This window comes from Salvelinus alpinus, chromosome 3, assembly GCF_045679555.1.
Source record: "Salvelinus alpinus chromosome 3, SLU_Salpinus.1, whole genome shotgun sequence".
Taxonomy (NCBI): Eukaryota; Metazoa; Chordata; class Actinopteri; order Salmoniformes; family Salmonidae; genus Salvelinus; species Salvelinus alpinus.
In genome coordinates, this window is record NC_092088.1 from 11,276,501 (window position 1) to 11,291,536 (window position 15,036).

Below are 15,036 nucleotides of genomic sequence, written 5' to 3' on the forward strand. Positions count from 1 at the left end.
GTGTTCCAGTATTATTGACTTCAGCCACTGGCCTGAATCTGTCTGGAGGAATTCCTGTCTCCTCTCACTCACTCAATCAATCTCACTTAATTCAATTTAAGAGGCTTTGTTGGCATGGGAAACATATGTTTACATTGCCAAAGCAAGTGAAATAAACAATAAAAAGTGAACTCACTCTCTTTTCCTCTCCTTTCCACCTTTCTCTCTTTCTGGCCACTAGGTATTTGTGTCCAGGTGCATGTTGTGATTTACACCCATCCTTCTTCCCTATCTTGTATCCCTCTCTCTCCATCTGAGATCCATCCAGCAGAAACGCCGCCTCATTCCGCAGTCTTTTGAAGCACAGCGGGAGGTCATAGTTCAGAAGAGTCGTTCACTAGAGTAAGTACCGTTTCAGTTAAAGCTGCCCTAAGGCACAGATCTAGGATCAGCCGACCCTCCACAGATCACCATTAGATTTGAGGACTTGTAAGCCTGTAGTAAGCCTTAACCGTATCCTTTGTCAGTGTATTGAAGTTGTCACAAGTGGCTGGTTTGTCTTTTGATGAGTGAAGAGGGCTTAAGTTATTTATTATTATTTTATTTTTTTGTAAAGATCAAAAGCCTATGTGGTGGTACCCTATCCAGTCCTTTCACCTATCAGTGGGGATTAAGGAAAGGGAATGAGGACACATCCAAGGTTCCCTCTCATGGCATTTTCAGACAAATCTTGAGACATTGTAATTGAACAAACATTTGTTTAATGTGAATATAGACTGAGGTTCTTTGTGTTTTTCAGCTTGTTAGACATGATGGGGCCCTCCACCCAGATATTTGTCTGTCTCAGGAATGTCCGCTAAGAATATGGAAGAGGTCTGTCTGTCAGCTGTGGTTCAGAGCCACCGACATGCTCTCCTGGATATCATCCCATCCCACCACTGCTGGCTCAGCTCCCTGAGACACTCCTGAACTCTAAAACCAGATGAGTGGAGAACTGGAAACCATATGAGGTTCAGTATGTAATACATCGTTATTCTGCTTGTGCAAAATTGGTTTCAACTACTTTTCTCTTTCTGTCCCCCTCTCTCTGTTATGTCAGTACTGTTGTTTGTGTGTGGGGGGGGGGGGGGGGTCTCTTTCTCTAAGTTTCCCTCTCTCCTTGTGTTGTTCGGTTAAGTCCTGTTTTATGACAGTGTGCTGAGATACATGCCTGCCGGCTGCATTTCATCTGTAGCCTCAGCATAGCAGCCCTACCCAGTACACACTCGCACAAACTATTTTGGCTGATCTGGGCCTGTCTTTGGAATTGTGTGTGTGTTTCTGCACCCAGGTGAGTCAGAGACACACCCAGTGTACAGCTATTAGAGTGCTGAACAGACACAAACCTTTCCTCAACACAACAGACCTTCCATCTGGTACACTGACACGGGGTTGACTCAATGTACTCGGTGAATATGAAGTCCAGTTGTCTGAAACATTATCCATGGTGAAAGTTAAATATCCTTTTAAAAAGCTAGATAGCCTGAATTAATTCTAGGTTAGTTACTGAAGTCTAACATATTTGGACAAAATGTTCTGAAACACCAAGCACTTATGTAGCCTAGGCTATGTCTTAATGAATTGGTATCCCACTCCCCTGAGGAACAGGCCATATGTCTCATTGGCTGTGTTTGTACCCGTGTTTTAGAAAAAAGAGCTTCACAAAGACTATACTGACCGGCCTCTTTTATCATGGAAATCCGAGTTTGGCACTGGACAGTGTGTTGAACAAAGCGCGCGAGTTGAATTTGGGAAGAATCGGTTGGGGAGAATGTCCAAAAAATTCAAAACGTGTACATTTTGTATGCACTGACAGTTTGCCTGGAATTAGTGCAATATCTTAGGCTAAATGTCGCTGAAGCCCGTCAACTTCCCGAGTAACCGGGAGGCTACCACCTACCGTCGGCAACGAACGACCTACCTTGCGTTGACCTAAGACGCGCAGCACTTTTACTCTTGAAGTAAGTTATTTTAGAGTAACATTTAAATGTGTGGCCTAAAATGTGTAAAGAGCTGGAACAAATGTGATTATACGTTAAAATCTGTGATAATTGTTTTATTCTATATCAATTTGCACCATTCAGCAAGCACCTAATTTTAGACAGGAAGGGCCCACTAGGCTATAGTTATTGATTTGTCTGCTGTGGTACATGTTGCTTTACAGAATGGCATTGCTGCAGGAAGTAGGGGTGTTGAATGTGCTGTAGCACCCGCTGAAAAATCGGAATTATTAAAAAAATAATGCACAAAAAAAATGTAATTTTAAGAGTTGTTTCCCTGTTCCCTTTCTCTATGATGTCATATTGTCTTTCTAATGGAATCCAGAAAGAACAAAATCCTGTCCTCAAACATTTACACCAAAAAGGTGCAAAGTTATGGACAAAGACACAACAAATCCACGTCAAATTAAATATTTTTCTTGATCAAATAACACAGAAAACAACTACTTTTTGTGCAGTATTAATTTACCATCCTTACATACCACTTAATGTAAATGTACATGACTGTATTGTACATAGGCTGGTCATCTAGGTTTTTACCTGTAGACTTTCTATCACCATGGAGATAAACAGTGACCAATACAGTAATTGAGTACATTGAGACATCAAATGGTTTGTGATGATGTGGCTCAGTTGGTAGAGCATGGTGCTTGCAATGCTAGGGTTGTGAGTTCGATTCCCACTGGGGACCAGTCTGAAAATGTATCCACTCACTACTGTAAGTTGCTCTGGAAAAGAGCGTCTAGTCTACTAAAATGGAAAAGAAATGAATAGACCATTTTATTTTTCACCTAGAAAATAAGTTGCCTTGGCAAAGTGTTTAAAGACACTAGAAAACATATCAAGCAAGTATTTCTATATTCCACAACTACTGTCAGTGTTCGGACAAAAACGCAGCACCTTCCTGCGGCTATGCATCGCCCCAGTCATTGGTCAGTCTAAATGGTTGCCATGGGGAGTGCCAGCCGCAGCGGTCATTTCAACAACCAGGACTGTCAGAATACGGGTGTCACATAGCGTTTAGAACCAGCTTCAAAGCACATGCGTGTTGGTTAGGAATCTCTCTGAGAACTGAAATACAATTAGTGTATATATTAAAACGTATTGCTTTATGATGTTTGTTTGGCATTCAACTTCGCATGCTTTTATAAAGTTGTTTAAAACTCTTTAGAGGTTACAGGTCGTTGGATTAGGTTGCCTGGCTGCCTGTCACTATAACAACATCCCAACATCAAATTCTTTGTTAAGTCACATTGGCTTGAATAGCTTGCCATGTGGCCCTATACAATAGGCCTCCAGTAGGTCTCCTGTGTTTCTGTACAACAGGCCTCCTGTGTTTCTGTACAACATGCCTCCTGTGTTTCTGTACAACAGGCCTCCAGTAGTCCTCCTCTGTTTCTGTACAACAGACCTCCTGTGTTTCTGTACAACAGGTCTCCTGTGCTTCTGTACAACAGGCCTCCTCTGTTTCTGTACAACAGGCCTCCAGTAGGTCTCCTCTGTTTCTGTACAACAGGCCTCCAGTAGGCCTCCTCTGTTTCTGTACAACAGGCCTCCAGTAGGCCTCCTCTGTTTCTGTACAACAGGCCTCCAGTAGGCCTCCTCTGTTTCTGTACATCAGGCCTCCAGTAGGCCTCCTCTGTTTCTGTACAACAGGCCTCCAGTAGGCCTCCTCTGTTTCTGTACAACAGGCCTCCAGTAGGCCTCCTCTGTTTCTGTACAACAGGCCTCCAGTAGGCCTCCTCTGTTTCTGTACAACAGGCCTCCAGTAGGAGGTTAGATGCAAGCAACACCCTAGAACTCCCTGCCTCTCCCTCAATCAAGAACCAAGGCAAAGTGATGTTTGGATTGGCAACATTGGCAAAAACCAACCGAGGGAGGGAGGGAGGGAGGGAGGGAGTGGGAGTGGTGTTTTGCAACATGTCTATTCCTCTGGAGAGAACTAAACCATTGTCAGTCCCAAATGTGGTTTATATCGGCAGGATTGTGTTCTGTTTTAATTATGCCCTTTCCAAACAATCAGTTGGGGAGGAAAAAGCTATTTTATTACACCTGAGGCATCGTATGCCAGTCAAAAGTCTGGATACAGTACGAGTAGGAACAGGAGTTTGGGGGTCCTGTGTAGCTCCTGTTCTCTCTGGTTGCTGAATAAGGCTGGTTGATGTGTGTTCAGTCCTCTGTGGACCAGAGAGTCTCGGTCTCTTGTGTCTTAAGACCCCATAGATATACTGCCTTGATCTGGGTCTCCTGGGCTGTGTGTGAACACTAGACAGTGGTTTCTCCAGTAAGAGCAGATCTAACCACAGGAGTTGTGTAACCTGTAACGGCTGGTCTGGTCGGGGCAGAGGTCATATCCCCTCCAAGGTGAACAGTAACAGATGCAGAGTTCATGTCTGTAGCTCTTTGCAATAGAGCTGTTGGTAATACAATACATTATGTGGTCATATTTACATATACTGTATTCCACAGTGTCATATTTACATATACTGTATTCCACAGTGTCATATTTACATATACTGTATTCCACAGTGTCATATTTACATATACTGTATTCCAGTGTCATATTTACATATACTGTATTCCACAGTGTGGAATGAATCTCTTCTTTAATACACACAAACCCTGGTCAGAATGTGTTAACCCCAGAGAGGGGGTTAGGGTTAACCCCAGAGAGAGGGTTAGGGTTAACCCCAGAGAGGGGGTTAGGGTTAACCCCAGAGAGAGGGTTAGGGTTAACCCCAGAGAGAGGGTTAGGGTGAACCCCAGAGAGGGGGTTAGGGTGAACCCCAGAGAGGGGGTTAGGGTGAACCCCAGAGAGGGGGTTGGGGTTAACCCCAGAGAGGGGGTTAGGGTTAACCCCAGAGAGAGGGTTAGGGTTAACCCCAGAGAGGGGGTTAGGGTTAAACCCAGAGAGAGGGTTAGGGTTAACCCCAGAGAGGGGGTTAGGGTTAACCCCAGAGAGGGGGTTAGGGTTAACCCCAGAGAGAGGGTTAGGGTTAACCCCAGAGAGAGGGTTAGGGTTAACCCCAGAGAGGGGGTTAGGGTTAACCCCAGAGAGAGGGTTAGGGTTAACCCCAGAGAGGGGGTTAGGGTGAACCCCAGAGAGGGGGTTGGGGTTAACCCCAGAGAGGGGGTTAGGGTTAACCCCAGAGAGAGGGTTAGGGTTAACCCCAGAGAGGGGGTTAGGGTTAACCCCAGAGAGGGGGTTAGGGTTAACCCCAGAGAGAGGGTTAGGGTTAACCCCAGAGAGGGGGTTAGGGTTAACCCCAGAGAGGGGGTTGGGGTTAACCCCAGAGAGAGGGTCGGGGTTAACCCCAGAGAGAGGGTTAGGGTTAACCCCAGAGAGGGGGTTAGGGTTAACCCCAGAGAGGGGGTTGGGGTTAACCCCAGAGAGGGGGTTAGGGTTAACCCCAGAGAGGGGGTTAAAGGGGTTAACCCCAGAGAGGGGGTTAAAGGGGTTAACCCCAGAGAGGGGGTTAAAGGGGTTAACCCCAGAGAGGGGGTTAAAGGGGTTAACCCCAGAGAGGGGGTTAAAGGGGTTAACCCCAGAGAGGGGGTTAAAGGGGTTAACCCCAGAGAGGGGGTTAAAGGGGTTAACCCCAGAGAGGGGGTTGGGGTTATAAACACTGTTGGGGGTACTAGAGGCCTGGAGTTATAAACACTGTTGGGGGTACTGGAGGACTGTAGTTATAAACACTGTTGGGGGTACTAGAGGACTGGAGTTATAAACACTGTTGGGGTACTAGAGGACTGGAGTTATAAACACTGTTGGGGGTACTAGAGGACTGGAGTTATAAACACTGTTGGGGTTACTGGAGGACTGGAGTTATAAACACTGTTGGGGGTACTGGAGGACTGGAGTTATAAACACTGTTGGGGGTACTAGAGGACTGGAGTTATAAACACTGTTGGGGTACTAGAGGACTGGAGTTATAAACACTGTTGGGGGTACTAGAGGACTGGAGTTATAAACACTGTTGGGGTTACTGGAGGACTGGAGTTATAAACACTGTTGGGGGTACTGGAGGACTGGAGTTATAAACACTGTTGGGGGTACTAGAGGACTGGAGTTATAAACACTGTTGGGGTACTAGAGGACTGGAGTTATAAACACTGTTGGGGGTACTAGAGGACTGGAGATATAAACACTGTTGGGGTACTAGAGGACTGGAGTTATAAACACTGTTGGGGGTACTGGAGGACTGGAGTTATAAACACTGTTGGGGTACTAGATGACTGGAGATATAAACACTGTTGGGGGTACTAGAGGACTGGAGATATAAACACTGTTGGGGTACTAGATGACTGGAGATATAAACACTGTTGGGGGTACTGGAGGACTGGAGTTATAAACACTGTTGGGGTACTGGAGGACTGGAGTTATAAACACTGTTGGGGGTACTGGAGGACTGGAGTTATAAACACTGTTGGGGGTACTAGAGGACTGGAGTTATAAACACTGTTGGGGGTACTAGAGGACTGGAGTTATAAACACTGTTGGGGGTACTGGAGGACTGGAGTTATAAACACTGTTGGGGGTACTGGAGGACTGGAGTTATAAACACTGTTGGGGTACTGGAGGACTGGAGTTATAAACACTGTTGGGGGTACTGGAGGACTGGAGTTATAAACACTGTTGGGGGTACTGGAGGACTGGAGTTATAAACACTGTTGGGGGTACTAGAGGACTGGAGTTATAAACACTGTTGGGGGTACTAGAGGACTGGAGTTATAAACACTGTTGGGGGTACTGGAGGACTGGAGTTATAAACACTGTTGGGGGTACTAGATGACTGGAGTTATAAACACTGTTGGGGGTACTGGAGGACTGGAGTTATAAACACTGTTGGGGGTACTAGAGGACTGGAGTTATAAACACTGTTGGGGGTACTAGAGGACTGGAGTTATAAACACTGTTGGGGGTACTGGAGGACTGGAGTTATAAACACTGTTGGGGGTACTGGAGGACTGGAGTTATAAACACTGTTGGGGGTACTGGAGGACTGGAGTTATAAACACTGTTGGGGGTACTGGAGGACTGGAGTTATAAACACTGTTGGGGGTATTGGAGGACTGGAGTTATAAACAATGTTGGGGGTACTAGAGGACTGGAGTTATAAACACTGTTGGGGGTACTAGAGGACTGGAGTTATAAACACTGTTGGGGGTACTGGAGGACTGGAGTTATAAACACTGTTGGGGGTACTGGAGGACTGGAGTTATAAACACTGTTGGAGGACTGGAGTTATAAACACTGTTGGGGTACTAGAGGACTGGAGTTATAAACACTGTTGGGGGTACTAGAGGACTGGAGATATAAACACTGTTGGGGTACTAGAGGACTGGAGTTATAAACACTGTTGGGGGTACTAGAGGACTGGAGATATAAACACTGTTGGGGTACTAGATGACTGGAGATATAAACACTGTTGGGGGTACTGGAGGACTGGAGTTATAAACACTGTTGGGGGTACTGGAGGACTGGAGTTATAAACACTGTTGGGGGTACTGGAGGACTGGAGTTATAAACACTGTTGGGGGTACTAGAGGACTGGAGTTATAAACACTGTTGGGGGTACTAGAGGACTGGAGTTATAAACACTGTTGGGGGTACTGGAGGACTGGAGTTATAAACACTGTTGGGGGTACTGGAGGACTGGAGTTATAAACACTGTTGGGGGTACTGGAGGACTGGAGTTATAAACACTGTTGGGGGTACTGGAGGACTGGAGTTATAAACACTGTTGGGGGTACTGGAGGACTGGAGTTATAAACACTGTTGGGGGTACTAGAGGACTGGAGTTATAAACACTGTTGGGGGTACTAGAGGACTGGAGTTATAAACACTGTTGGGGGTACTGGAGGACTGGAGTTATAAACACTGTTGGGGGTACTAGATGACTGGAGTTATAAACACTGTTGGGGGTACTGGAGGACTGGAGTTATAAACACTGTTGGGGGTACTAGAGGACTGGAGTTATAAACACTGTTGGGGGTACTAGAGGACTGGAGTTATAAACACTGTTGGGGGTACTGGAGGACTGGAGTTATAAACACTGTTGGGGGTACTGGAGGACTGGAGTTATAAACACTGTTGGGGGTACTGGAGGACTGGAGTTATAAACACTGTTGGGGGTACTGGAGGACTGGAGTTATAAACACTGTTGGGGGTATTGGAGGACTGGAGTTATAAACAATGTTGGGGGTACTAGAGGACTGGAGTTATAAACACTGTTGGGGGTACTAGAGGACTGGAGTTATAAACACTGTTGGGGGTACTGGAGGACTGGAGTTATAAACACTGTTGGGGGTACTGGAGGACTGGAGTTATAAACACTGTTGGAGGACTGGAGTTATAAACACTGTTGGGGGTACTAGATGACTAGAGTTATAAACACTGTTGGGGGTACTAGAGGACTGGAGTTATAAACACTGTTGGGGTTACTGGAGGACTGGAGTTATAAACACTGTTGGGGGTACTAGATGACTAGAGTTATAAACACTGTTGGGGGTACTAGAGGACTGGAGATATAAACACTGTTGGGGGTACTGGAGGACTGGAGTTATAAACACTGTTAGGGGTACTGGAGGACTGGAGTTATAAACACTGTTGGGGGTACTGGAGGACTGGAGTTATAAACACTGTTGGGGGTACTAGATGACTGGAGTTATAAACACTGTTGGGGGTACTGGAGGACTGGAGTTATAAACACTGTTGGGGTACTAGAGGACTGGAGTTATAAACACTGTTGGGGGTACTAGATGACTGGAGTTATAAACACTGTTGGGGGTACTGGAGGACTGGAGTTATAAACACTGTTGGGGTACTGGAGGACTGGAGTTATAAACACTGTTGGGGGTACTAGATGACTGGAGTTATAAACACTGTTGGGGTACTAGAGGACTGGAGTTATAAACACTGTTGGGGGTACTGGAGGACTGGAGTTATAAACACTGTTGGGGTACTGGAGGACTGGAGTTATAAACACTGTTGGGGGTACTAGATGACTGGAGTTATAAACACTGTTGGGGGTACTGGAGGACTGGAGTTATAAACACTGTTGGGGGTACTGGATGACTGGAGTTATAAACACTGTTGGGGTACTAGAGGACTGGAGTTATAAACACTGTTGGGGGTACTGGAGGACTGGAGTTATAAACACTGTTGGGGGTACTAGAGGACTGGAGTTATAAACACTGTTGGGGTACTAGAGGACTGGAGTTATAAACACTGTTGGGGGTACTGGAGGACTGGAGTTATAAACACTGTTGGGGGTACTGGAGGACTGGAGTTATAAACACTGTTGGGGTACTAGAGGACTGGAGTTATAAACACTGTTGGGGTACTAGAGGACTGGAGTTATAAACACTGTTGGGGGTACTGGAGGACTGGAGTTATAAACACTGTTGGGGGTACTAGAGGACTGGAGTTATAAACACTGTTGGGGGTACTGGAGGACTGGAGATATAAACACTGTTGGGGTACTAGATGACTGGAGTTATAAACACTGTTCGGGGTACTGGATGACTGGAGTTATAAACACTGTTGGGGTACTAGAGGACTGGAGTTATTAACACTGTTGGGGGTACTGGAGGACTGGAGTTATAAACACTGTTGGGGGTACTGGAGGACTGGAGTTATAAACACTGTTGGGGGTACTGGAGGACTGGAGTTATAAACACTGTTGGGGGTACTGGAGGACTGGAGTTATAAACACTGTTGGGGGTACTGGAGGACTGGAGTTATAAACACTGTTGGGGGTACTAGAGGACTGGAGTTATAAACACTGTTGGGGGTACTAGAGGACTGGAGTTATAAACACTGTTGGGGGTACTGGAGGACTGGAGTTATAAACACTGTTGGGGGTACTAGATGACTGGAGTTATAAACACTGTTGGGGGTACTGGAGGACTGGAGTTATAAACACTGTTGGGGGTACTAGAGGACTGGAGTTATAAACACTGTTGGGGGTACTAGAGGACTGGAGTTATAAACACTGTTGGGGGTACTGGAGGACTGGAGTTATAAACACTGTTGGGGGTACTGGAGGACTGGAGTTATAAACACTGTTGGGGGTACTGGAGGACTGGAGTTATAAACACTGTTGGGGGTACTAGAGGACTGGAGTTATAAACACTGTTGGGGGTATTGGAGGACTGGAGTTATAAACAATGTTGGGGGTACTAGAGGACTGGAGTTATAAACACTGTTGGGGGTACTAGAGGACTGGAGTTATAAACACTGTTGGGGGTACTGGAGGACTGGAGTTATAAACACTGTTGGGGGTACTGGAGGACTGGAGTTATAAACACTGTTGGAGGACTGGAGTTATAAACACTGTTGGGGGTACTAGATGACTAGAGTTATAAACACTGTTGGGGGTACTAGAGGACTGGAGTTATAAACACTGTTGGGGTTACTGGAGGACTGGAGTTATAAACACTGTTGGGGGTACTAGAGGACTGGAGCTGGGAAACACTGTTGGGGGTACTGGAGGACTGGAGTTATAAACACTGTTGGGGGTACTGGAGGACTGGAGTTATAAACACTGTTGGGGGTACTGGAGGACTGGAGTTATAAACACTGTTGGGGGTACTAGAGGACTGGAGTTATAAACACTGTTGGGGGTACTAGATGACTGGAGTTATAAACACTGTTGGGGGTACTGGAGGACTGGAGTTATAAACACTGTTGGGGTACTGGAGGACTGGAGTTATAAACACTGTTGGGGGTACTAGAGGACTGGAGTTATAAACACTGTTGGGGGTACTAGAGGACTGGAGTTATAAACACTGTTGGGGGTACTGGAGGACTGGAGTTATAAACACTGTTGGGGGTACTGGAGGACTGGAGTTATAAACACTGTTGGGGGTACTAGAGGACTGGAGTTATAAACACTGTTGGGGGTACTGGAGGACTGGAGTTATAAACACTGTTGGGGGTACTGGAGGACTGGAGTTATAAACACTGTTGGGGGTACTAGAGGACTGGAGTTATAAACACTGTTGGGGGTACTGGAGGACTGGAGTTATAAACACTGTTGGGGGTACTAGAGGACTGGAGTTATAAACACTGTTGGGGGTACTGGAGGACTGGAGTTATAAACACTGTTGGGGTACTAGAGGACTGGAGTTATAAACACTGTTGGGGTACTAGAGGACTGGAGTTATAAACACTGTTGGGGGTACTGGAGGACTGGAGTTATAAACACTGTTGGGGGTACTAGAGGACTGGAGTTATAAACACTGTTGGGGGTACTGGAGGACTGGAGATATAAACACTGTTGGGGTACTAGATGACTGGAGTTATAAACACTGTTCGGGGTACTGGATGACTGGAGTTATAAACACTGTTGGGGTACTAGAGGACTGGAGTTATTAACACTGTTGGGGGTACTGGAGGACTGGAGTTATAAACACTGTTGGGGGTACTAGATGACTGGAGTTATAAACACTGTTGGGGGTACTGGATGACTGGAGTTATAAACACTGTTGGGGTACTAGAGGACTGGAGTTATTAACACTGTTGGGGGTACTGGAGGACTGGAGTTATAAACACTGTTGGGGGTACTGGATGACTGGAGTTATAAACACTGTTGGGGTACTAGAGGACTGGAGTTATTAACACTGTTGGGGGTACTGGAGGACTGGAGTTATAAACACTGTTGGGGGTACTGGATGACTGGAGTTATAAACACTGTTGGGGGTACTGGAGGACTGGAGTTATAAACACTGTTGGGGGTACTAGAGGACTGGAGTTATAAACACTGTTGGGGGTACTAGAGGACTGGAGTTATAAACACTGTTGGGGGTACTAGAGGACTGTAGTTATAAACACTGTTGGGGTACTAGATGACTGGAGTTATAAACACTGTTGGGGTACTAGAGGACTGGAGTTATAAACACTGTTGGGGGTACTGGAGGACTGGAGTTATAAACACTGTTGGGGTACTGGAGGACTGGAGTTATAAACACTGTTGGGGGTACTAGAGGACTGGAGTTATAAACACTGTTGGGGGTACTAGATGACTGGAGTTATAAACACTGTTGGGGTTACTAGATGACTGGAGTTATAAACACTGTTGGGGGTACTGGAGGACTGGAGTTATAAACACTGTTGGGGGTACTAGATGACTGGAGTTATAAACCACTGTTGGGGGTACTGGAGGACTGGAGTTATAAACACTGTTGGGGGTACTAGAGGACTGGAGTTATAAACACTGTTGGGGGTACTGGAGGACTGGAGTTATAAACACTGTTGGGGGTACTAGAGGACTGGAGTTATAAACACTGTTGGGGGTACTAGAGGACTGGAGTTATAAACACTGTTGGGGGTACTGGAGGACTGGAGTTATAAACACTGTTGGGGGTACTAGAGGACTGGAGTTATAAACACTGTTGGGGGTACTAGAGGACTGGAGTTATAAACACTGTTGGGGGTACTAGAGGACTGGAGTTATAAACACTGTTGGGGTACTGGAGGCCTGGAGTTATAAACACTGTTGGGGGTACTAGAGGACTGGAGCTGGGAAACACTGTTGGGGGTACTGGAGGACTGGAGTTATAAACACTGTTGGGGGTACTGGAGGACTGGAGTTATAAACACTGTTGGGGGTACTGGAGGACTGGAGTTATAAACACTGTTGGGGGTACTAGAGGACTGGAGTTATAAACACTGTTGGGGGTACTAGAGGACTGGAGTTATAAACACTGTTGGGGTACTGGAGGACTGGAGTTATAAACACTGTTGGGGGTACTAGAGGACTGGAGTTATAAACACTGTTGGGGGTACTAGAGGACTGGAGTTATAAACACTGTTGGGGGTACTGGAGGACTGGAGTTATAAACACTGTTGGGGGTACTGGAGGACTGGAGTTATAAACACTGTTGGGGGTACTAGAGGACTGGTGTTATAAACACTGTTGGGGGTACTGGAGGACTGGAGTTATAAACACTGTTGGGGGTACTAGAGGACTGGAGTTATAAACACTGTTGGGGGTACTAGAGGACTGTAGTTATAAACACTGTTGGGGTACTGGAGGACTGGAGTTATACCAACACTGTTGGGGGTACTAGAGGACTCCAGTTCTCAACACTGTTGGGGGTACTAGAGGACTGGAGTTATAAACACTGTTGAGGTACTGCAGGACTGGAGTTACCCAACAGTGTTGGGGGTAACTCCAGGACTGGAGTTACTCCCAACAGTGTTGGGTATAACTCCAGTCCTGGAGTTACCCCCAACAGTGTTTGGGATAACTCCAGTCCTCGAGTTACCCCCAACACTGTTGGGGTACTGGAGGACTCGAGTTATAAACACTGCTAGGGGTACCCCCAACAGTGTTTGATAACTCCAGTCCTCTAGTACCCCCAACAGTGTTTATAACTCCAGTCCTCCAGTACCCCCAACAGTGTTTATAACTCCAGTCCTCTAGTACCCCCAACAGTGTTTATAACTCCAGTCCTCTAGTACCCCCAACAGTGTTTATAACTCCAGTCCTCCAGTACCCCCAACAGTGTTTATAACTACAGTCCTCTAGTACCCCCAACAGTGTTTATAACTCCAGTCCTCTAGTACCCCCAACAGTGTTTATAACTCCAGTCCTCCAGTACCCCCAACAGTGTTTATAACTCCAGTCCTCCAGTACCCCCAACAGTGTTTATAACTCCAGTCCTCCAGTACCCCCAACAGTGGTTCCCAGCTCCAGTCCTCTAGTACCCCCAACAGTGTTTATAACTCCAGTCCTCCAGTACCCCAACAGTGTTTATAACTCCAGTCCTATAGTACCCCCAACAGTGTTTATAACTCCAGTCCTCTAGTACCCCCAACAGTGTTTGAAACTCCAGTCCTCTAGTACCCCCAACAGTGTTTATAACTCCAGTCCTCCAGTACCCCAACAGTGTTTATAACTCCAGTCCTCCAGTACCCCCAACAGTGTTTATAACTCCAGTCCTCTAGTACCCCCAACAGTGTTTATAACTCCAGTCCTCTAGTACCCCCAACAGTGTTTATAACTCCAGTCCTCTAGTACCCCCAACAGTGTTTATAACTCCAGTCCTCCAGTACCCCCAACAGTGTTTATAACTCCAGTCCTCCAGTACCCCCAACAGTGTTTATAACTCCAGTCCTCCAGTACCCCCAACAGTGTTTATAACTCCAGTCCTCCAGTACCCCCAACAGTGTTTATAACTCCAGTCCTCCAGTTCCCCCAACAGTGTTTATAACTCCAGTCCTCTAGTACCCCCAACAGTGTTTATAACTCCAGTCCTCCAGTACCCCCAACAGTGTTTATAACTCCAGTCCTCCAGTACCCCCAACAGTGTTTATAACTCCAGTCCTCTAGTACCCCCAACAGTGTTTATAACTCCAGTCCTCTAGTACCCCCAACAGTGTTTATAACTCCAGTCCTCCAGTACCCCAACAGTGTTTATAACTACAGTCCTCTAGTACCCCCAACAGTGTTTATAACTCCAGTCCTCTAGTACCCCCAACAGTGTTTATAACTCCAGTCCTCCAGTACCCCCAACAGTGTTTATAACACCAGTCCTCTAGTACCCCCAACAGTGTTTATAACTCCAGTCCTCCAGTACCCCCAACAGTGTTTATAACTCCAGTCCTCCAGTACCCCCAACAGTGTTTATAACTCCAGTCCTCTAGTACCCCCAACAGTGTTTATAACTCCAGTCCTCTAGTACCCCCAACAGTGTTTATAACTCCAGTCCTCCAGTACCCCAACAGTGTTTATAACTACAGTCCTCTAGTACCCCCAACAGTGTTTATAACTCCAGTCCTCTAGTACCCCCAACAGTGTTTATAACTCCAGTCCTCCAGTACCCCCAACAGTGTTTATAACTCCAGTCCTCCAGTACCCCCAACAGTGTTTATAACTCCAGTCCTCCAGTACCCCCAACAGTGTTTCCCAGCTCCAGTCCTCTAGTACCCCCAACAGTGTTTATAACTCCAGGCCTCCAGTACCCCAACAGTGTTTATAACTCCAGTCCTCTAGTACCCCCAACAGTG

General features: G+C 46.3%; 1 protein-coding gene across 1 annotated transcript in view; it reads left to right on the top strand.

The window, feature by feature from the left end:
- Positions 1-1,725: 1,725 nt before the first annotated feature.
- The window catches only part of LOC139570013 (integrin beta-4-like), a 52,070-nt gene continuing 38,759 nt past the window's right edge, over positions 1,726-15,036 (top strand). Inside the window, exon 1 of the mRNA XM_071391449.1 lies at positions 1,726-1,979. The gene's annotated coding sequence lies outside the window, so the exon portion shown is untranslated. The remainder of the gene's footprint in view (positions 1,980-15,036) is intronic.